The sequence below is a fragment of the Ips typographus genome, linkage group LG11, assembly GCF_016097725.1.
Source record: "Ips typographus isolate SLU linkage group LG11, UJ_Ityp_2.0, whole genome shotgun sequence".
Taxonomy (NCBI): Eukaryota; Metazoa; Arthropoda; class Insecta; order Coleoptera; family Curculionidae; genus Ips; species Ips typographus.
The window spans coordinates 2,528,883-2,551,740 of NC_138432.1; the positions used below are offsets into that span (position 1 = coordinate 2,528,883).

The following is a 22,858-nucleotide window of genomic DNA, read 5'->3' on the forward strand; positions in this document are numbered from 1 at the left end:
ACGGTAAGAAAATCGGAAGATATCTGGGAAGCTGGTTAACTGAAGACTTGGACCCAGATGTAGAGATACGAAGCAGAATTGAACAAGCCAGGGTAACATTTATGAATATGAGAGCACTTTTCAGCAACAACAGCCTTAATTTGGCATTACGGTACCGTTTTGTAAAATGCTACTTTACTTTTTACTCTGTACTGTTGTACGGAGTAGAGACATGGACAATAAAGGCCAATGTCATGAACCGACTAGAGGCGTTTGAAATGTGGGTGCTTAGAAGGATGTTGAAGATACCAGTTCCTACAGTTGATTATGGAGGGAAAAATCGAAGGAAGGAGAGGCATCGGGAGAAAGAAATTTTCGTGGCTGAAGAACATAAGAGACTGGACAAACCTCGATGCCCACGCACTTTTTAGAATCGCACAAGATCGTAGCGAGTATGCCAGAATAGTCGCCAACATTCATTAATGGATACGGCACCTTAAGAAGAAGAAGAAATTTATCTTTTTTTGGTTATGAAATCGGTTGTTTTTATTTCATCAACTATTCAAAATATTAAAAGTTTGCGATCTAGCCAATAAATTTCTTTTAGTATTTGACAGATTCAGATTTAGTTTTTATTGATTTTGAAAAAGTTGATGAATCAATCATCATCTTTCAAGGTCATTAGTTATGAATGTGTTTATGGAATTTTAAGGTTGTACAACAAGAAACGTGGCGCTGCCATAGAGAGCCCAGAGGGTGCCAGTCCCGTAGCGACCGTTGCCGATAGCGAGAGGATCTCTCCTTAGAGTCGGGTTGCTTGAGAGTGCAGCCCTAAGTGCGTGGTGGTAAACTCCATCTAAGGCTAAATATGACCACGAGACCGATAGCGAACAAGTACCGTGAGGTCAAGTTGAAAAGCACTTTGAAGAGAGAGTTCAAGAGTACGTGAAACCGTTTAGGGGTAAACCTGAGAAACCCGAAAGGTCGAAGGAAGAAATTCATTCGCGTTTCGACGCAGGCGTCGGACGGTCGAGTGACGCGAAACGTTCGCGTTTTGCGCACCCTCCGTTCGTCGAACCGGCGACGAACGCGTGCACTTTTCTTCTGGTAGAACGTCGCGATCCGTTGGGCGTCAGTCTACGACGTGCGATGGAGCCCGTCGGTCGCGTTTCGGCGCGACTAACGAACTCGCACGCTCCGGCTGACTCGCTCGACGGTATACGAAAGGTTTGAGGCCGCTCTAGCGAGCGTTCGACTCTCGGCAAGCGCGCCAGACGCGTCGGCGATCGGACCTAGTGCCGATTCCGACCTCTGGTGACTGTTGGCCGTTGATGTTCTCGAACAGACCTCACGACCGATCTGCGACGCTATAGCTTTGGGTACTTTCAGGACCCGTCTTGAAACACGGACCAAGGAGTCTAGCATGTGCGCGAGTCATTGGGAATCACTAAACCTAAAGGCGCAATGAAAGTGAAGGTCTTCCTTGCGAAGACCGAGGGAAGACGGGCGGTTCGCCGTTAAAAGCGACCGTTCAGCATTCCCGGGGCGTCTCGTTCTCATCGCGAGAAGAGGCGCACCAAGAGCGTACACGCTGGGACCCGAAAGATGGTGAACTATGCCTGGTCAGGACGAAGTCAGGGGAAACCCTGATGGAGGTCCGTAGCGATTCTGACGTGCAAATCGATCGTCGGAACTGGGTATAGGGGCGAAAGACTAATCGAACCATCTAGTAGCTGGTTCCCTCCGAAGTTTCCCTCAGGATAGCTGGCGCTCGTCGCGCACGAGTCTCATCCGGTAAAGCGAATGATTAGAGGCATTGGGGTCGAAACGACCTCAACCTATTCTCAAACTTTAAATGGGTGAGATCTCCGGCTTGCTCGAATTGATGAAGCCGCGAGACACGGATCAGAGTGCCAAGTGGGCCATTTTTGGTAAGCAGAACTGGCGCTGTGGGATGAACCAAACGTCGAGTTAAAGCGCCTAAATCGACGCTTATGGGATACCATGAAAGGCGTTGGTAACTTAAGACAGCAGGACGGTGGCCATGGAAGTCGGAATCCGCCAAGGAGTGTGTAACAACTCACCTGCCGAAGTTACTAGCCCTGAAAATGGATGGCGCTGAAGCGTCGTGCTTATACTCGACCGTCAGCGGCATGTGCGATCGTCATTGACGATCATGAAGCCCTGACGAGTAGGAGGGTCGCGGCGGTGTGCGCAGAAGGGCTGGCCGTGAGGCCGTCTGGAGCCGCCGTCGGTGCAGATCTTGGTGGTAGTAGCAAATACTCCAGCGAGGCCCTGGAGGACTGACGTGGAGAAGGGTTTCGTGTGAACAGCCGTTGCACACGAGTCAGTCGATCCTAAGCCCTAGGCGAAAGCCGATGTTGATGCGGTGTAGTCGTTTTACGAAGAGTCTGTGTGCTTATCGCATATACGTGCTCACACCCATCGGGCGAAAGGGAATCCGGTTCCTATTCCGGAACCTGGCAGCGGAACCGTCAAAAAGTCGGGCCCTCGCAAGAGAGTTCGTCGGGGTAACCCAAAAGGACCCGGAGACGCCGTCGGGAGATCCGGGAAGAGTTTTCTTTTCTGCATGAGCGTTCGAGTTCCATGGAATCCTCTAGCAGGGAGATATGGTTTGGAACGCGAAGAGCACCGCAGTTGCCGCGGTGTCCGGATCTTCCCCTCGGACCTTGAAAATCCGGGAGAGGGCCACGTGGAGGCGTCGCGCCAGTTCGTACCCATATCCGCAGCAGGTCTCCAAGGTGAAGAGCCTCTAGTCGATAGAATAATGTAGGTAAGGGAAGTCGGCAAATTGGATCCGTAACTTCGGGATAAGGATTGGCTCTGAGGATCGGGGCGTGTCGGGCTTGGCGAGGAAGCAGGAACTGGTTGACGAGCCGGGCCTGGGCGAGGTGACGGTTTCGGCCTGATCCCAGCTCGGTCCCGCGCCTTGGCCTCCTGCGGAACCGCTTTGCTGCGAGGCCCGATGAATTTCGGTTCGTCGGTGTCCTCTTCGGCCGCTATTTAACGATCAGCTCAGAACTGGCACGGACCGGGGAAATCCGACTGTCTAATTAAAACAAAGCATTGCGATGGTCTTAACGTGATGTTGACGCAATGTGATTTCTGCCCAGTGCTCTGAATGTCAAAGTGAAGAAATTCAATCAAGCACGGGTAAACGGGAGTAACTATGACTCTCTTAAGGGCAAGTAATGAGAGTTGAGTCTCCCGTGATTATCCAAGTGTAAACCGAGCGAAAGCGAGGCCGCTAGAGTTTTTCTAGCGAACACTGTGCACACGAGGTACTTCTACTTGAGCTTTGTTCTTATAGTCCAGCTGCCTCCGGATGTATTCCAGGCGAGAGTCGGGCAACGTTGGTGACGACCATCGGAACCAGCGGCTAAACGCTGTGACGCCCCGAGAGGAAGTGGTCGAACGCACGACGGCCCAGAACACCGGGTCCGAAAAATCCCCTGTCCTCAAATCCTCTCGGGTAGTTACTGAGACAGGGGTAGGCATTATCAGGGGACCACCTAACACCGCCTTAGGTCCCAAGCCGGCTATGGCACGCCGCGCTCTGTCTCTGAGGAGCTGCCCCAAAGGGAATCGAGGTGTATTATCGGCCGACGGCTCGGATCAGTCCGGGTCGTCGGCCTTTTTTATGACTCGGTTTTTGGCGGGTAGTAGCCGATCAGAGACACCGCCTCCAGCCAGCAGAGGAGGCGAATCTGACATGGATGGTGCCATTTCACAACGCGGTAACGCGGGCACAGGGGGCCGTGTTTTAACCGGACCTCCCAACCATCTACATGTGTGCGAGGATTGTCATAAGACATTCCCCGATGCTGCAAAACTATTGCGGCATAAGAAGGTCCGCGAATGTGGAGACAGGACGAAGTGCGCTTGGTGTGACGCACGCTTTGGGGCATTTAAAGCCACGAGGGCACACGAGAAGAGGGTACATCCGAAGGAGTACCAAGACCATCGCAAAAACCTCGGTGCGGACGACGAGTCGGAAACCCTTCAGGTGATGGCTCGCGCCGAGGCTCGTGGGGACTATCCCCCTACGAGAATCAACAAAGCTCTTGCTGAGCTTACGGGCTGGTCCGTTGACCAAGTCCGCTACGGGCGTAAGAAGAGACAGTACCAGGTTTACCTGGAGGAGGAACGGACGCTCGAAAGAGGAACCGTTTCCGACGCTACTGTCTCGGACACTCCCGCAGACACATTAACTCCTGCCGACGATGTAACCCGTGCTTCGCTCTCGCAACAACATCGTCTCTCTGGAGAGGACTCCCCGAGTTCTCCTCCTATTGTACCGCCCGTTCGCGCCAACAAAAGGCCTCGAGATGAGTCGCCGTCTCTTCCGTCTGCTTCGGTGGACGGTAAGAGACCTAGAGTTGACGGAGGTGTCCCTCAGGAAAGGGATGCTATTATTAATACAAACACCTCTGGCGCCCAGACGTCGGCTGAAGCTTCGAGGAAGAGGGGTCTGGATCAAGATGACTCTCATCATGGTCCAACAAAGCGTCGTACCGCGCGACGCTCGCCCTCGTTGGAGATAGTTGGAGTGGAATCCCTGACGCCTGTGAGCGAGCCCTCCTCAATATTAACCGCCTCCGCCGTCGGCCATGGAAGCGAGCGAACGGAGACTGCTGCTTTGTTACCCGACGGGTTCGAGCAGTGTCTTCGGGAACTCGTGGAAGTGGTCGGCGGCGTTTCCATGCCCCTCAGGCAGATCGCTACTTTGGCGATCAGCGGGACGGTAGCCGAACTCCAAGCTGCCATCAGCAGCTGGCTCCGCCCGCTTATCAAGCCCAAAGACCATGGGCCGAGGAGGGCCAAACCGCAACGCTCATACGGTCAGCGTAGGGGCGGACGTGATGATCGCGCGTCTAATTACAAAAAGGCTCAGGATCTATTTCGACGTGACCCGGCGGGGCTCCTTCAGGGAGTGTCGCTTGATAGCGACCCGGAGACACCCTCGGTCGAGGGAGTTGAGAGTCTGTTCGGGGGGATTTTTGAAACCCCGTCGGTGGCTGACAGCAGGGAAGTCGGCGTTGAAGGTGCACAAGAAGCACCCATAAGACCAATAACGGTCGAACAGGTCAAGGCCGCTAAGCGCGGTTGGCAGAACTCAGCCCCGGGTCTCGATGGGATCCGGGTAGCTGATGTTAAGGCGCTCAACAACATCGAGCTTGCCATACTTTTTAACGCCCTATTGGGCAGGCGTGTCATCCTTCCGGAGTGGAGGCAGCTCCGGACGACACTTGTCCACAAGAGTGGGGACCGTAAGGACCCCGCTAATTGGAGACCCATTACCATCGGGTCTGCGGTGCAACGTCTGTTGCATCGCGTGCTCCTCGCAGCGTTGAAATCACAACACGCGCACCATGAACACCAGCGTGGCTTTGCCCGGGTCGACGGGACACTGGCTAACGTTGTCCTCTTGGACACATACATCCGATATCGTAAGGCCGAATTTCTACCATTTAATGTGGTGTCATTAGATATCCGCAAGGCCTTCGATACCGTTAGCCACCATTCGATCCGGCGCGCGTTAGCCCGTGCTGGTGTCAATCCGCACATGGGCAACTACATCTTAGATGGACTGGAGGGCGCAACAACGACCATTAAGGTCGGCCGCCAGTTCACACGCCCAATCAACCTACTGCGAGGAGTTAAACAGGGAGACCCTTTGTCTCCCTTTATTTTTAACTTGGTTGTGGACGAGTTACTGGGGAAGCTGGACTCCGGTTGGCACGGGGGCACGCTACCGCGCGGCAGGGCTTCGTGCATGGCCTTCGCCGATGATCTTGTCTTGTTGGCAGACAAGGCCCGGCACATAAGATCTATGCTGGGCGAAACGGAGATGTTCTTTGGGCTATGCGGGATGTCGGTGAACCCCGCAAAGTGCGTCGCTATGGCGACACATGCACCACGCGAGGGGAACTGGCCCCAATTAGTCCTACGGAGCATCTTCAATATAGACGGGGCAAGGATCCCCCAGGTCAGCACTCTTGATACTTTCAAGTACTTAGGGCAGTACTTTGGGCCGACCGGGCTTTTAAAGCCTTCGGTGCCTCATCTCCGGGAATGGTTGGAGAGGGTCATCAGGGCTCCTCTGAAACCGGATCAGAAGCTGATTGTCGTAAAGACTTACCTGATCCCGAGGCTGTTGTTCGGACTTCAGAACAACGAAGTTACGGGCAGCGCCCTCAAGGACGCTGATCGCCTCATAAAGAGGACTATCAAAAGAATTCTCCATCTCTCCACCCATACGCCGGATCATATGATCCACGCGTCGGTGAGGGATGGCGGATTAGGTGTGCCGGAGCTGCGGAGAGTAATACCTCAACAGCTCTTGGCTCGGCTCACCAAGATCCTCAATAACACGGAGGATCCAGTCGTCTCGGGGACTGTGGGTTCAGAGGTGTTTAGGCGCAACATAGAGCGCATATCAAATTTAGCTGGTGCTTGTCCCGCATCCCAAGTATGGAGGGAGGCGCTCGCCTCGGGTGCTTATTCGAAGGGTCTTGAGAAGGCCGCGGAAGACTCCTCTAGTAGGAGTTGGGTTATGGCTAAACCTCACGGTTGGTCAGGCCGAGACTACGTTGGGGCGATTCAACTCCGGACCAATAACCTTCCATCCAAAGGTCTGCCATATTCACGTCCGTCGAGGTGCCGGGGGACGGGATGCCTCGAAACCGAGAGCATCCCACACATCCTCCAAAAGTGCTCCGTTGTGCACGGTGAGCGTATACACCGTCACAACGAGATAGCGAGTAAGATTATTAGGCACGCGCGAGCCAAAGGATGGGAGGTCGAAGACGAGCCTCATGTCAGGCATGACTGTGGGACTCTCTTCAAACCGGACATCGCGGTTCACCTGCCGGGCAACCGGACGTTGGTCTGCGATGTCCACGTCCCATGGGACGGGGGAGCTTCGCTCGACGAGGCTCGGAGGCGCAAGAAGGAGGTCTACTCGGGGGCCGTCTTTAGAGAGGCCGCCGCGTCGCGATGGCCCGGCCGTGAACTGCTCATAGAGCCACTAACGGTCGGTGCCAGAGGTATATGGCCTCGTAGTAACGAGCCCGTCACGTCTCTGCTAGAGATCACAGGCCCACTGAAAGCAAGCTGCGTACACAGTGCGCTCAAGTGGGCGTCCACACTCCATCGGACATTTATGAGCAGAGTGTGGCGGAACGAAGCACGTCCTCCTGGGTCTGCAGGAGCGCGCTCTCAGCGTCGCGAGCCAAATGCGACGGGGGGCGCCGGATCACAGTCCTCGCACACACCGCCGGCCGATTCACATAATTAACTGACTACTCGGTCAGTCCATGTCAGCTCTTCGCTGATTCTACCATAGCCAAATGCCTCGTCATCTAATTAGTGACCCGCATGAATGGATTAACGAGATTCCCACTGTCCCTACCCACCTCCTTCGGTTCTGACTTTCGTAGTGTACGGACGTGTATTAGTAGTGGGTTTAATTAAATTGGAGATACGGACTAAATTGGCTAGTAATTGGATTATGAGTTTGGAATAACGGAGTGTCTGTACAAAACGCCTGGCGTCTCCACAAAACTGATGGTGGAAAATTAGATCATCTTGCGTTCAGAAGATCTGTAGCAATTCTTGAGTCATTTAGAAAACGATCAACAGCAAAACATTCCAGACTTTCTAGTGAATCCCACTCTTTTTCTAAGTTTGATGGAAAGGATCATTTAATAATAAATAAGGAAAAACAAACTCCATGCGCACATTGCCACAAAAAATGTAATTTCGATTGTGAAAAATGCAATGTAGCTTTGCACCCTAAAGACTGTTTCAAGTGTTTTCATACGAAACTGTAATGTATATTTTGTTTAGTACTAAAACTTTTTGATAACCATTATTTTTATGGTTACCATTATTATCTATTAGGTATTGTCACAAGTAGATTCTCGTTAATTAATTTAATACTAACTACTACCAATACGTTAATTACTTAGTCAGCAAATAATCGGCCACTGACCGAAACAAGTCGTTGACCACTCAAATTGAAGAGTAAGCAATTGAACCTTTTAGAACGGAAGCTAGCTAAGGTGTTGCAATCGCCAGTCAGCAATAAGTCATCAATTGTTCGGACAATGATCCAAGTGCTTAGACAAGCAATTAGGAAATTGAACTGACTAAGGGATCGCAATACCTTACAATAAATAGCCGAGAAATTTGGAAAGAAGGGAGTTAGAAATTATCCGCGAAACTAGACGGTTCGGTCGCGAAAGTTAAGGGAACTCTACCCTGACACTTACCCTCGTCCAAAATGGTTTGTGAATTAATTATCATGTAAGTACAAACTCTATAATTTGAATTAAACCAACTTATGTCTGACAATGCTTTTTATAAATTCAGTTTTCATTTAATCTTTCTTTATTAGTTTCTCTATGAATAAACGTTGTTGTTTTTGTTATCCAATCTTTGAGTTTAACTTGACTACGACCCCAGCCTACACGTCCCCGCGTTACGACTAAAAATTAGATCGTGACAGTATACTTTAGCATTTTGCAGAACTGTCACTTATTATGTTTCCCAAATAATGTACACATTATGGCATCCTTTTTTGCCAGCGTCCTTTAAAAAGAACACCTGTTTTTTTAAAAACGGTTAATTTAATTTAATTTTCGTCTATTTGGTATTTATTTGTAACACCAATAAAAGTATTTTTCATGAATTATAGTGTATTTTTACGATAAAAACATACTTGGCGAAATAGAGTATGTGGCTTTTAAAAGGACAGTGGCCTTATCTGGGCTAGACAAGTCTATTAAACAGACTTTGGTGTCACGTCCTTCAGATGAATGGTTGTTCGGTTCTGATTTGGAGAAACGTATGGAGGCTGAAAAACAGCTGAATCTTTCGGTCATGAAAATCAAGGCAAGTCCTGCTAAAAGGGCGACTACTACCATGCAGCAGAATTTAAAAAACTTCCGCAGTCCGTCCCGACCAGTCAGGGGAAGACGTCAGGGCGGACGTCAAGTGAGAATGAATCATCAGACCCGAACTCCCACTTCTCTACGTCAGACGTCGGATTATCGTCAGCCAGGATCCAGACCCAGAAAGGTGGCCTTTCCAACAAGAACGGATCGGATGGAACAACGAAGGCGTTAAACTCTAGGGTTAGTAGCTCTAAGACAGCTGGAATATTAAAATTTCAATTTTCTTCTTGGAAAGCATTGACTTCAGATAGATTTATTTTATCTGCTATTCAGGGTTTTAAAATACCTTTTCTATCTAGGCCAGTTCAAAAAAGAGCGCCCTAGTTGGTCAGTAGTTGAGGTCAACGACTTTCTTAACGCCATTGGAAAATTTTTGGAAATGGGTGCTTTGCGAAAAGTTCAGCCTTGCGACGGGCAATACCCTTCTTCAATTTTCTTGGTACAAAAACCTGATAAATCGTTTAGATTGATTCTAAATTTAAAAAATTTGAACAAGTTTGTTCACACATCTCATTTTAAATTAGAAGATCATAAGACAGTCATAGGTTTGCTTAAAAAAGACGATTTTATGGCTACTGTGGGTCTGAAGGATGCTTACACTTTTATTCCAATACATAAGCAGCATAGGAAATACTTACGCTTTTGTTTCCAAGGACAAATTTATGAGTTCAATTCTCTCCCATTTGGTTTAAATTGTGCTCCTTTTCTGGTCACCAAATTAATGAAACCAGTCATAAGTTGTTTAAGGAACCAGGGTTTCCGCTTAGTGATTTATTTGGATGACCTTCTTATTTTGGGGGCCTCAGATCAGGAATTTACCAAAAATGTTGTTGAATCGATAGCATTGTTAGAGTCGTTAGGTTTTGCGATTAACTATGATAAGAGTGTTACTACACCAACACAAATAATTAAATATTTAGGTTTTTTATACAATTCAGCAGAAATGATTATAATTTTACCAATGGACCAAAAAGAAAAGATATTTGCCTTGACTAAAAAGTTTTCTCTTACGAAAAGATGTCAGATACGGGTTTTTGCGAGGTTTGTAGGGACACTGACGTCTGCATGTCCAGCGATATCTTATGGTTGGCTTTATACAAAATCTTTTGAACGCCAAAAGTATTTGGCACTGCGAGATGCCCAGGGAAACTATGACTCTTTAATGAATATACCCTTTACTTTATCTACAGATTTTGATTGGTGGCTAACCAATATTATAACTGCGCAGAAGTCATTAAAGCCTCGTAATTTTGACATGGAAATTTTTTCTGACTCTTCTTTAACAGGTTGGGGTTTATTTTGTAATGGAGAAAGATCACACGGTTTCTGGAGTGCTTCAGAAAGACTTTCTCATGTCAATTATTTGGAGCTTTTAGCTGCGTTTTTCGGTTTGAAATGCTTTGCCAGTAATTTAACGCATAAAGATATTTTGTCGTATTGATAATACTACAGCAATTGGGTACATTAACAGAATGGTCAGTATTCAACATCCGAAACTTCATGCACTTGCTAAAGAAATTTGGCAATGGTGCGAATTGCGAAAAATTTATATATTTGCGTCGTATATAGGAATGCACACATTGACGCGAATTGATTCGCCGCGATAACGAAGCGAATATTTCGCGACACAGGCGGTAGAGAAATTCGTCTCTCCTATCACATTTGCGCGAATATTTCGCGACACGTAGGAAGTCAAAATTTGTGAGTACACTTGCGCAAAAATTTCATAAGACATATTTTTTTATTGATTATATAGAAAGATGGATTCTTCAAGCTCTGAAGAAGAAGTATTATTGGCTGCTTTAGAAGATGAGGAAGGTGAAAAGTAAGGTATTCTAACAATTTTTTATTAAATATAATTATGTGGGAACTTTAAATTCAGTAGCGCCTTAACATTTACAGGACAGGAAAATGTTTAACGTCAATTGAGTAATAAAAAGTAACATTTTGTGCTAAAGTTGGTGTTTTTTTTTTAGAAAAAAGCTCTGGACACATGATATAAATTTGGAAAGAAAAGAAAAAGGCGAATTTCATACACTCAGCCACAACTGCGACTAGATAAAAAGCGTTTTTATAAATATTTCAGAATGGACATTGCTTGTTTTGATGAAATATTAAGTCTAATTAAAGATGACATCGAAAAACGATATACCAATTTCCGAGAACACTACCAATTTACGAGAAGACAAATCGTATAAAATCGGATATTTCTTCACAAACTCTATTATCATTTCAGTTGAAGCCATCTTTGATTCGCAACGAAAACGCGGCTTGTCGCGAAAGAAATAAAATTCGCTGGAGTTTCGTTGTCGCCAGGCGAAATTTTCGCGCCAGTTTGTTGCTCCTCGTTATACGCCAAAGACTTTGAGTCGACGAATATTTCGCGAAGCGAAAATTTCGCCGTCGCACCGAATTATTCGCGCCAGTGTGTGCATTCCTTATACCTTCAAGGGAGAATTGTGAGGATGATCAGGAGTCGCGTATTCTGGAAATCGAAACAGAGTGGACGTTACAGGATACAGGTTTTACACTCTTTGTAATCATTATTTTTTGCGTGAAGTAGATTTATTTGCGTCTAGGACAAATCACAAATGCACCAGATTTGTATCCTGCATGCGCGATCCTGAAGCCTGGGCTATTGATGCTTTTACCTTAGATTGGGGCAATCTTAAGTTTTACGCGTTTCCTCCATTTGTTTTAATTTTGCGGGTGATTCAGAAAATTATTGATAGTGAGGCGGAGGGCTTAGTAGTGGTACCCAGATGGACGTCACAACCCTGGTACCCTGTTTTCCTTTCTTTATTGTTAAAGCCACCGCTAATTTTACACCCGAGTAAGAACTTACTTTCTTTTAATAGAACACCTCATCCTCTATGGCGATCTCTTACCCTGGTAGTCGGGTACTTATCAGCGAAACTTTGAAGTTAAACAGCGTGCCTGAAGTATCTTTGGACATCTGCACAGATTCCTTGGCACCAGCCACGTTAAAGCAATACAACGTAGGTCTTCGGTTATGGTGGTCCTTTTGCCAATCCAGGAATATTAACGTGTTTTTAGTTACTGTCCCTTTATTATTAGAATTTCTTACAATACATTATCAGAAGTGTTTGTCTTATGGATCACTTAATAGCTATCGCTCCGCAATAGCGCAGATTCCAAGATTTGACATTGCCGAGGATTTTAGAGTAAAAAGATTTTTTAAGGGAGTATATGGACACCGACCGAGCCTGCCGAGGTACAGCTCCACTTGGGATCTTGCTTTGGTATTAAACTTTATTAGGACACTTTCGCCTATAGACATCTCCTTAGACATTTTGTCTCAGAAATTAGTGATTCTCTTAGCTTTGGCCACAGGGCAAAGAGCGCAGACTCTGACCGCTATCGATAATAAGGAGTAATATAGGAACATCATTGTTACTTCAGATTTGATAACAATTAATATAACAAAGCGGTTAAAATCCTCAGGTCGAACCCGACCGCAACCCACCTTATTATTGCCATTTTTTAAGCAGGATCCCAGAGTAGTCCCAGTAATAGTATATTAACAACACACTAGTCAACACTTTAGTCACGAGGTTTATATACTATTTTATGCACTTTAGAATGCGAGAAACTAAAAATAAAAAAAATTACAAAACTAACAGTGGTTACAACGGTACTCTCGTATTACTGATAGTTGTTATTGATTGTTGTTGGCATGGTGGATTCACTTAAAATTTATTGTGCTATGGAAGTGTTGCTTTGGCACACAAAACAAATGTCAATCAGTTGTTATCAAACGGTGAGTCCAGAAAAATCGTATTTTTTGAAAATGAACATTGAAGAGGCCGCCCAAGAGGCCATCGCTAGCCTTCTTCCAGAAAAATCTCGCAAGGCTTACATAAAACAGTTTCTTGTTTACCAAAAATGGTGCGTTGAACAGAATGCAGAGCAGGGATTAAAAGTGTCGCTTTTATCCCTCAAATGAGGGATTAAAAGTTGCACACTAAAAAACCTTTTTAGGTAAGAGTGGAATAGACATTTCTGTATTTTCTGCGCACAGCACCAGGCACGCTGCGACTTCAACAGCAGTTCGGAAAGGTGTTAGCCTAGATGTAATTCGACTTTCTGCGGGTCAGAAGCATCAAAGACTTTTGCCAATTTTTATAACCGCCCCTTGTTAGCTAATAATAATTTTCCGCAGGCTGTGTTTGGAGATTAGAGTTAGTATATTATACTACATTGAGTTGAGTTTTTTAGTGTTATATTTTATGTTTCAGTTTTATTACTTGGATCACGTTTTTTATAATTTTTGTTACGTTTGATTGGGTTTTTCGTAATAAACTATATATAATCTGCTTTCCGTTTAATTGCTGCAAATTTCGATTTTTTGTCTTTAAACGTCTACAATATGAATTCTTATTTATAAAGACGAGGCCAAATATAATTATAAGATCAAACGAACTTACCTAAGTGATGTTCGATCTTAATTATATGTAGGCCTCGTCGAAATAAATAAGACCCTCCCTATTTCCCTGATCCCCTTATTTCAATTTGCACCAGTAAACTAGATTTCTTTAAATAAATGAGATACCGAGCGCCACCGTAGGCGGACGGGGGTAGGTACCGGGAATATCGATTTTTTATTTCTTTCTTTTAAATGTGTGGCTTGACCCTAGAAGCGGGGTACTACAATATGAATTCTTATTTATTTCGACGAGGCCTACATATAATTAAGATCGAACATCACTTAGGTAAATTCGTTTGATCTTACAATTACTAAAATCAGAATAAAACGTACTATTTGGTGGGCTAAAAATCGAATATGGCGCCCATAAGAAAAAAGAAAGTTGGTGATGACTGCCAAAAAACGAAACGTCGTGTGGCAAATTTGAATCCATCATCGAATAGCTGGAGAAAAGTGGCAATGAAAAGATGCTTTTAGTTTTGAGATATCTCTTCAAATAAAGTTAGAAATAAATAAAAACAAAAAATCGAGTTTTCAGTTTTTTTCGGATATCTTCGGAAGTACTCGGAAAATCGAAATTTTTAAAACGGCATTTGGTTCAGCTTTGCGCAACTTTTGTTTGTTTTGTTTCTGAGATCCCAATGGTGAGGGTCGAATTTGCATTACCCTGTATATTGGCTGGACAAAGTGGCATTACGACTTTCTTGTATAGCTCTACGACAGAAATATCTGCGCAATTCATGAAGTTCGGCAGCGAAGCTGGAACAGTGATGTATTTGGACAACCGTATCACTGAAAAAAACCATGGACTTTGATAATTACTTTACAAGTTACCAACTTCTGTAATTACAAGTAAAATATTTACAATCCAAATAAATTTTTGCGGGTTAGTAGTAGTGACAAGAGATTATAGATCACAACATCAATAAAACTCAATACAGTTTTTTTTTGTTTTTAGTTGGGACCATAAGAATCAAACGATTTCAAAATAATCCGCTTTTGGACGATAAAGAGCTTAAGAAAAAAGGCCGGGTCTCCCACGACACAGCTGTTAGCAGAGATGAAATTGTTATAACCAAATGGTACGACAACAAGCCAGTGTATTTAGCCTCAAATTTTGTTGGAGTCGGGATACAGAACGACTGCAAGCGTTGGGATAAAAAACAAAACACTCACATACAAGTACCCAGACCAGAATCTGTAAGAATATATAACGTAAATATGGGAGGTGTGGATAAGGCCGACTTGTTGTTGCGATTGTATCGATCCCATGTAATCTAGAAAATGGACACTTGGAATGATCTCCCATGCATTTGACGTTGTACTTGTTAACTCTTGGCTAGAGTATAGAAAAAAAAAACGAATCTTTGGGTATAAGAAGAAGCAAAACTTACGATCTTTTTCAATTTCGTCATAAAGTTGCCGAAAAACTTGTATATAGCGCAGTCATCCAAACGAGGTAGGCCAAGCTTACAAAACGGCATTGAAAAACCTTCTCCAAAACTGCAAAAAGTTGAAAGTAAACCAGTAAAAGAAAAAAGACTAGATGGAGTTGATCATTATCCACAGATGACAAGCCCAATAATACCAGGTGCAAGTTGCCAGGCTGTTCTTTAAAAACACATGTTTATTGTGTAAAATGTGAACTACATTTGTGCTGCTTTAAGGGTAATAACTGTTTTTATAAGTTTCATAACAAATAAGAGTTTTAATAAATAAAATGCCCTCAACGTATATGTATATGAATTTTCCACTTAGACATATTGTCTTTCATCGACGGCATGACGTCACGGCCGTAGGAAACCAATTAGGCTAATTCACGAAAAATCATAAAAAATGAATATTTTTCCCTCAAAACGCCAAATTTTTTCAAAATGTTTTTAGAAGGGTCATGACTGAAAGGGTTAATATACCGTATTAGTCGTAACCCGACGTCCAATCGACTCAAATTTGTATTCCCCAAAATAGTGCAAATACGAGTAGAAATGCCGTCGCCCCAACGTCGGTTAATCGAACGTTGGATCAACGTCCAAATGCCGTTTGGGCATTATGCATAGTTCTTAGAAAACACATGTGATTAGCATTAATTCTTCGATATAAATAGTAGATGACAAGCCCAATAATACCAGGTGCAAGTTGCCAGGCTGTTCTTCAAAAACACATGTTTATTGTGTAAAATGTGAATTACATTTGTGCTGCTAATAACTGTTTTTATAAGTTTCATAACAAATAAGAGTTTTAATAAATAAAATGTCCTCAACGTATATGTATATGAATTTTCCACTTGGACATATTCTAGATTCTTCGATATAAATAGGAGCTGAGCAGACACAAAAAGTTAAATTTGCTGGAGGATGTTAATCAGTTGGAAAATAAATTGTACGTTACATAGATATTACTGATTGCTGGTCCTTGTTCACTCCCAATGTCAACTTTTGCACAGTTACTCAGTTCGCCATGCGTAGATTGACATTTAAAGGAATGACAATATTTCTAATACTTCAGCATTTAGATGGAAATTAAATGAAAAGTATTCGGCCAGATATTGTGGATAGAACAATGCTGCATATGGCATAACAGCAAATCGAAATCGCAAATAAAACTACACACCACCCGCGCCCCAATCATTAGTTTATTATTAAAATTAAAAAAAATCCAAGATTGACCTGGATGACCTTTTTTTGCTTCTCGCTTCACCGGGAGAATATCTGTAACAAACAAAAAAAATTATCACGAGAATATAAGAAATGTCAATGTGTTTTAAGTTTTAACTCGGGTTTAACCAATGTTAGCTGAAGCTTGAATTTATATTGTAGCATAAAATCAGAATAAAAATTCATTATACATTGAATTACCATTCAATCTAGCACACAGGTGGTCTATTTCTGACAATAAACAAGTTTAGAAACGTATGAAAATTATACGCACAGTTGCGAAGAAGGTATTTACCATACACATCTGTTCGCATGTTTTCGTATACGTAACTTAACGTATAATATCAGAAAATAACTGACTTTAAAAAAAAATTATTTTATGCAAAACACGTATTTGTTAGCGCACGAGAAAACCCACCAGTTAAAAACAGCGCATGGGAAATGCGCACTTTCCAGCGTCCTCACGAAAAAGGTACATTTTTTCAAACAAATCAACCAAAAAATAGATAGTTTTCAGACTAGTAAGAATAATGAAAAAAACCTTTCCTACTCAGGGCGGTAAATGCACTTTTACACACTTATTTGAGTGCGGGAAAGAGTACTTTTCCGCACCGGATGCGGTAAAGTTACTTTTCCGCATTGCAAAATTAATTTACAATAAATGTAAATTTTGGGAAACATGGGAAAACGGTTTTGATTTTTTTTGCGCCTGTACGGTTGATTTGATCGAAAAATCGTAATAATGAAAGTTGTACTACCTATCACGGACTAGTTTTGTGTATTTTTCGGATTTTGGCGCAAAAAAATCCATTTTCCCATGTTAATCTCCTATGTCCAGGGTGCTCTTGGACACCTGGTATGTGTAGAGCGAGAGTACCCACTTGCACCAACCTGAGATGCTCAAGCAAATTAAAAAATTGAAAAAGTCATTAAACAGATAACAAACGAAAGAAAGTCCACAATATTCAGACAGGCTTTAGTTTAAAATTCTCTAATTACTCCCTAGGTAGCGAAAGTGATATTTTCATCTCTCAAATGAGCGAGAAAACTTTTATTTTCTATAGAGGTCGTAGGAAATAGTTATTTGCGCATAGTTAGAAGCAGCAGTTAAATATTATGTTAATACCTGGTTGAAGAAGGTGTTGTTACTAAAGATATGTTTGTCAATTTGTCAAGAAAGTGACAAAGTGTCTTTAGACAGTGTGACTTTTACTGGTGGCACTTTTCCTCCCTAGGGAAGAAAAGTTTTAAATTGAACACCCTGTTTCTATTCTTTTTTTTTTTTAATTATTCGCAAGAAGGCTAGTAATTATTCTTAATACTTCCCTATACCTATTTTGCACCGTTTCCTAGATGTTCCATAAAAATGGTGGCTTTGTCAGCAAAACGGTAGTCTAAACATTAATTAAATTCTCAAGTCCTGAAAGGCTTACCGATGTGACCTTTTGTCCTCAGTTCCTTTACCTAACTTCAACCGTTTCTGACTTTTGGTTACACACACTTTTAACCGTTTTGGTTACACACAGGTTTTGGTCACACAACAGTTTATAAATACTATTGTGATTTATAATACTTTTTAAATTTCTTAAACACAAGATAATTTCGCCTACTACTACGAAATCTCGATTCAAACAGACCTGCACGAACCACTTTCAACCGACAATCTTTTTTTACCTTACATTCTTTCTCCGCTCATCTCCCCGATAAGCTATTCGAGTATTCGTTTCATTTAGTATAGCAAACTATAATACAATTTTACTCTAAACGCACGACAAAAAAAACCCGCAGCCAGGTATCGGACTTTGTCCTCTCCGATCCGAAAGGAATCTGGCCACCGACGTCATCACCCATACGCACGTCACCACCAATCATCTCAAAAACTGTACCAATTAATTTATATACGTTGCAGGTTATTATGAATTTTGTAAATGTACAGGGTGATTGATTCAATTTTGACCACCCCCTTAACTTCCATAATTTTGATTTTAGCAAAAAACGTTAAATACAAAACTAGTAGATATTTAGGTCTACTTTATTCTTAGATAAACAGTTATTATACAGGGTGTCCCAAATTTGAGTAACAAACCAAACTTATGTTTTTTTAAATACAATGACCAACTTTTTATCTGATATTTGAATTTTACGTCAAATTCTAGGCCTAATTGATGTAGAATGTCTGTATCGATATTCAACTGTTTCCACAGCAGCGTCCTTGATTGATTCAATTTTGACATCCTCCTTAACTTCCTTATTTTTGATTTTAGCAAAAAACGGTAAATACAAAACTAGTAGATGTTTAGGTCTACTTTATTCTTAGAGAAAGAGTTATTCTACAGGGTGTCCCAAATTTGAGTAACAAACCAAACTTTTGTTTTTTTTAAATACAATGACCAACTTTTTATCTGATATTTGAATTTTACGTCAAATTCTAGGCCTAACTGATGTAAAATGTCTGTCTCGATATTCAACTGTTTCCGAAGCAGCATCTGTTACTTTAACAATGTTGACTCGACTATGTGGTTAATTTAGTTACTCAAATTTGGGACACCCTGTATAATAACTGCTTATCTAAGAATAAAGTAGACTTAAATATCTACATCTAAATTGATACAACAAGTTTTTTTACTAAAATCAAAAATAAGGAAGTTAAGGGGGTGTCCAGAATTCAATCAATCAAGGACGCTGCTGCGGAAACAGTTGAATATCGATATAGACATTTTACATCAGTTAGGCCTAGAATTTGACGTAGAATTCAAATATCGATTAAAAAGTTGATCATTGTATTTAAAAAAAACATAAGTTTGTTTCGTTACTCAAATTGGGATACCCTGTATAATAACTGTTTATCTAAAAATAAAGTAGATTTAAATGTCTACTAGTTTTGTATTTAACGTTTTTTCCTAAAACCAAAACTAAGGAAGTTACGGGGGTGGTCAAAATTCAATCAATCAAGGACGCCGCTGCGGAAACAGTTGAATATCGATATAGACATTTTGCATCAGTTAGGCCTAGACTTTGACGTAGAATTCAAATATCGATTAAAAAGTCGGTCATTGCATTTAAAAAAACATAAGTTTGGTTCGTTACTAAAATTTGGGACACCCTGTATATTAACTGTTCATCTAAGAATAAAGTAGACCTAAATATCTAGTAGTTTTGTATTTAACGTTTTTTGCTAAAATCAAAATTATGGAAGTTAAGGGGGTGGTCAAAATTGAATCAATCACCCTGTACATTTACAAAATTCATAATAACCTGCAACGTATATAAATTAATTGGTACAGTTTTTGAGATGATTGGTGGTGACGTGCGTATGGATCAAATTTAAGGAAGTTAAGGGGGTGGTCAAAATTCAATCAATCACCCTGTACTTTACCCTTTAACCATTAACCGTATTAGCAAAGCAATATTAAAACATTAAATATCTCGAAAACGGTCAACATTTAAGATCTAAAACTAGTATACTTTTTTTAAATAGAAAACATATTAGAATAATATTTTGAAGTCGTATCTCCGTTTCAGCTGCGTAAAAAAAGTTTAAGTCCTTTTAAGCAGCTGAAATAGTTGCAGATAGCGTAGTAGTAGCAAAATAGTAGTAGTAATGATGTAGCTCTATGTCCCATTACTTATGGTCCACCCTATACAGGGTTATTCACATTATTCGACACGGAAGATTGCGACTAACCTATTCACATTCAAAAAAGTTTTGATTCTGGGATGGATATTGAAGGTAGGTTTTAAAAATATTTGCAAGATGTACCGGTTGTCCCAAATGCAGAAAAAGTATCAAAGTCATGTTTTTTCAATTGGAACATCTAGTATATTACTTTATTTTCAGAATCTACGTTGAAAATAAAAATTAATTGAAGTTCATTGATGTTTGATAGGTCTAAACTTTACAGTTCCTCAGATATTCCTTAATTTGTAAAAATGTAGAACAAATATTAACATTTAAACATTCAACCTTCCTTTGAGATTTATTGACCAACATTGGTTTGGGCGCTGATAACAAATTAAGTTTTATGACCCAAAAGTGATAAATTGTCTAGCTCATATCAGGGGGGGTCTCAAATTTTGAAGTAGTATAAACTTGTCAAAATCAAATGGAACCCCACCAATTTTATGGTTACAATATATGCAAAATTTAATTACCTATCGAAAATTATTAAGCTTTCATACCACTAATTGTTAACGTTTTCTTGGAAAATCGACATTTCTTAAAATAGAGCTGACTTTGACTGATTTTTGATACCGTTCAAAGATCACTTGGTATCTTTTCCAATTACATATCTATCGTTCTAATCTGAGTAAAGCTTAGAATTAACTAGTGGCTTAATACTTTGTAAATTTGCTATCCAAGTTACAAAAATAATTCATAAAAAATGTTTAAAACGGCGACAATTCGACTACAAACAGAAACATACCTACTCCGTTTTTGAGTCCTTCAGCAACATTATTAAGTATCTTAATGGATATACTCCTAAAAATTTCGCTAATTCGCTAATCTGTGGTCATTTCTCAAGGGTATCAAAAATCACTCAAAATCGGTGCGAGTTCGAGAAATGTTAACTTTCCAAGAAAACGCAAACAGTTAGTCATAAGAGACCTCAATAATTTTCGGTAGATAATTAAATTTTGCATCTACTTTAACCAAGCCAATTTTGATTGATATCAAACATAGGTTGAGTGATTAAACAATAAACCTTGTTCTAAATTTTTACAAAATAACGAATATCTGAGAAACTGTAAAGTTTAGACGTACCAAACCTCAATATCAATTAAAATACTAAGTATTCCATTTGAAAAAATATAACTTTGATACTTTTTCTGCATTTGGGACAATCGGTAAATCTTGAAAATATTTTTATAAGATACCTCCAATAGGTCTACATCCATCCCAGAATTAAGAGTTTGTTGAAAGTGAATACTTTAGTCACAATTTTCCGTGTCGAATAACGTGAATAACCCTGTATAATGTATAAAAAAAACAAATGTTTTAATTTTGTATGTCATTAACCACAACAATTTAAAATGTTTATTGTTCAATTGAATTGTTAAAGACAATTTTCAGATTATAGTTTAGTTAAGATAACAAAAAATGCAGGTAAAAGTTAAAAAATATAAATAAATCGCACGACATTTAAATTAGGTAGGTATATGACATACTTCACAAAAGTTGAATTGCAAAAGCTATCAGAAAAATAAGTCATACACAGGCTGTTCCAATTAAAAAAGTCGAAATTACTTAAGCTGAATCAGTCAACACGGTGTTTCATAATAATATACATAATAAATGCGTTATACAGGATGTTTCACGATAAATGCGTTATATTTTAGGGTTTGATTAAACGTCAAAAAATAACTATAATTTGCTATATAAACCATGGTTCAAAGATGTTTCGTTATGTAGATACAGGGTGTTAAAGTTTGGGTAAAAAAATCTAAATTTATTTATTTCATCAAAACAATAAGAGATATTTTCGTAAAACTTTTTAGGTGTCAACGATAAAGTTCGTTTTGCCATTAAAATAGTTATTTGTATACCTAGGCCGTAAAATGGTATTTTTTCGGCCGAAAGAAAGTTTGGCGTCCGAGGCCGTCTTACGGCCGAGGACAACAATCTTGAGGACGAAAAAATTATTTCACGGCCGAGGTGTACACAAAATTTTTTGTTCAAGCGATATTTATTTATAAATTCTTAATTTTTGATAAATAAAATGAGAAGGGTCTAGGAATCACGGTGACGTTTATCGTTAAGTTTGCTGGTTATGCATTGTTGATGTGACGTTAAATAATAGACTGACTATTCTCAGAAATATTTTCATTTCAAATTTTTTCATTTACGCAAAAATGAAATTGGGAGACGAAGATTGCTGTACTGATATGGATGGGTGTACTGCTGTAATTGGTGCACACAGTGGTCACATAGAAAAATCGTAACCAGCAAGCAATAATAAGCGTAGACGGTGACATAGTGATTGTTAATTTACTTTTTCCCTGTATTTTTTTTCGGACGTAGGGCCGTAAAAGTGCATTTACGGCCGCTAAACTGTACGTGAAGTGAGTACTTCACGTCCGTTTGAACAAAAAACATATTTTTTATTTTTGCTAGTGGCGTCTAATCGAACAAGTTATTGACCATTTTTACAAAAAAAAATATGTACGCCACTGTTTTTCCATAAAATGCAAATCAGTTCTGAATTCCTTATTTAATTTAACACAGAAAAGGCATCTTTTTGGTACGTCATCTCGTTTTCGAATAAAAAATCCTGCAAAAGTACCATTAAAATTAATACTAAATCTTCGAATTTCGTCTCTATTCAATTTTAAAATTTTGATTTATCCAGTTTTTTAATAAAAAAATAGGAAGATACTGCTTGTTCCTATCGAATAAAAAATTTTTGAAAAAAAATAAATTAATGAAAATTTAGATATTGAGTAATAAACAGTCGACGATTTAGTATTAATTAACACCCTGTATCTCCATAACGGAACATCTTTGCCCCATGGTTTATTTAGCAAACTAGGGTAATTTTTTACTTTTAATCAAACCATAAAATATGACGCATTTATCGTGAAACACCCTGTATTTTAAGGTTTGATTAAAGGCAGGGACACATTGTTCTGACGCGACGCCATGCCACGCGACGTGACGCGACGTCATAAGGATCTGCACCGTGTATTTTTATGTACGTGTGCATACTGTTCTGACGCGATACTACCCCACGCCACGCGATGCCCCGCAACGTGATACAAATCTGAACTTGTCTGATTTTCGTCACATCGAGTCGTGTAAC

The 22,858-nt window shown here is 41.1% G+C and overlaps 1 pseudogene; it reads left to right on the forward strand.

The window, feature by feature from the left end:
• Positions 1-540: 540 nt before the first annotated feature.
• Positions 541-2,758, forward strand: LOC145736131 (large subunit ribosomal RNA; annotated as a pseudogene).
• The last annotated feature ends 20,100 nt before the right edge of the window (positions 2,759-22,858 follow it).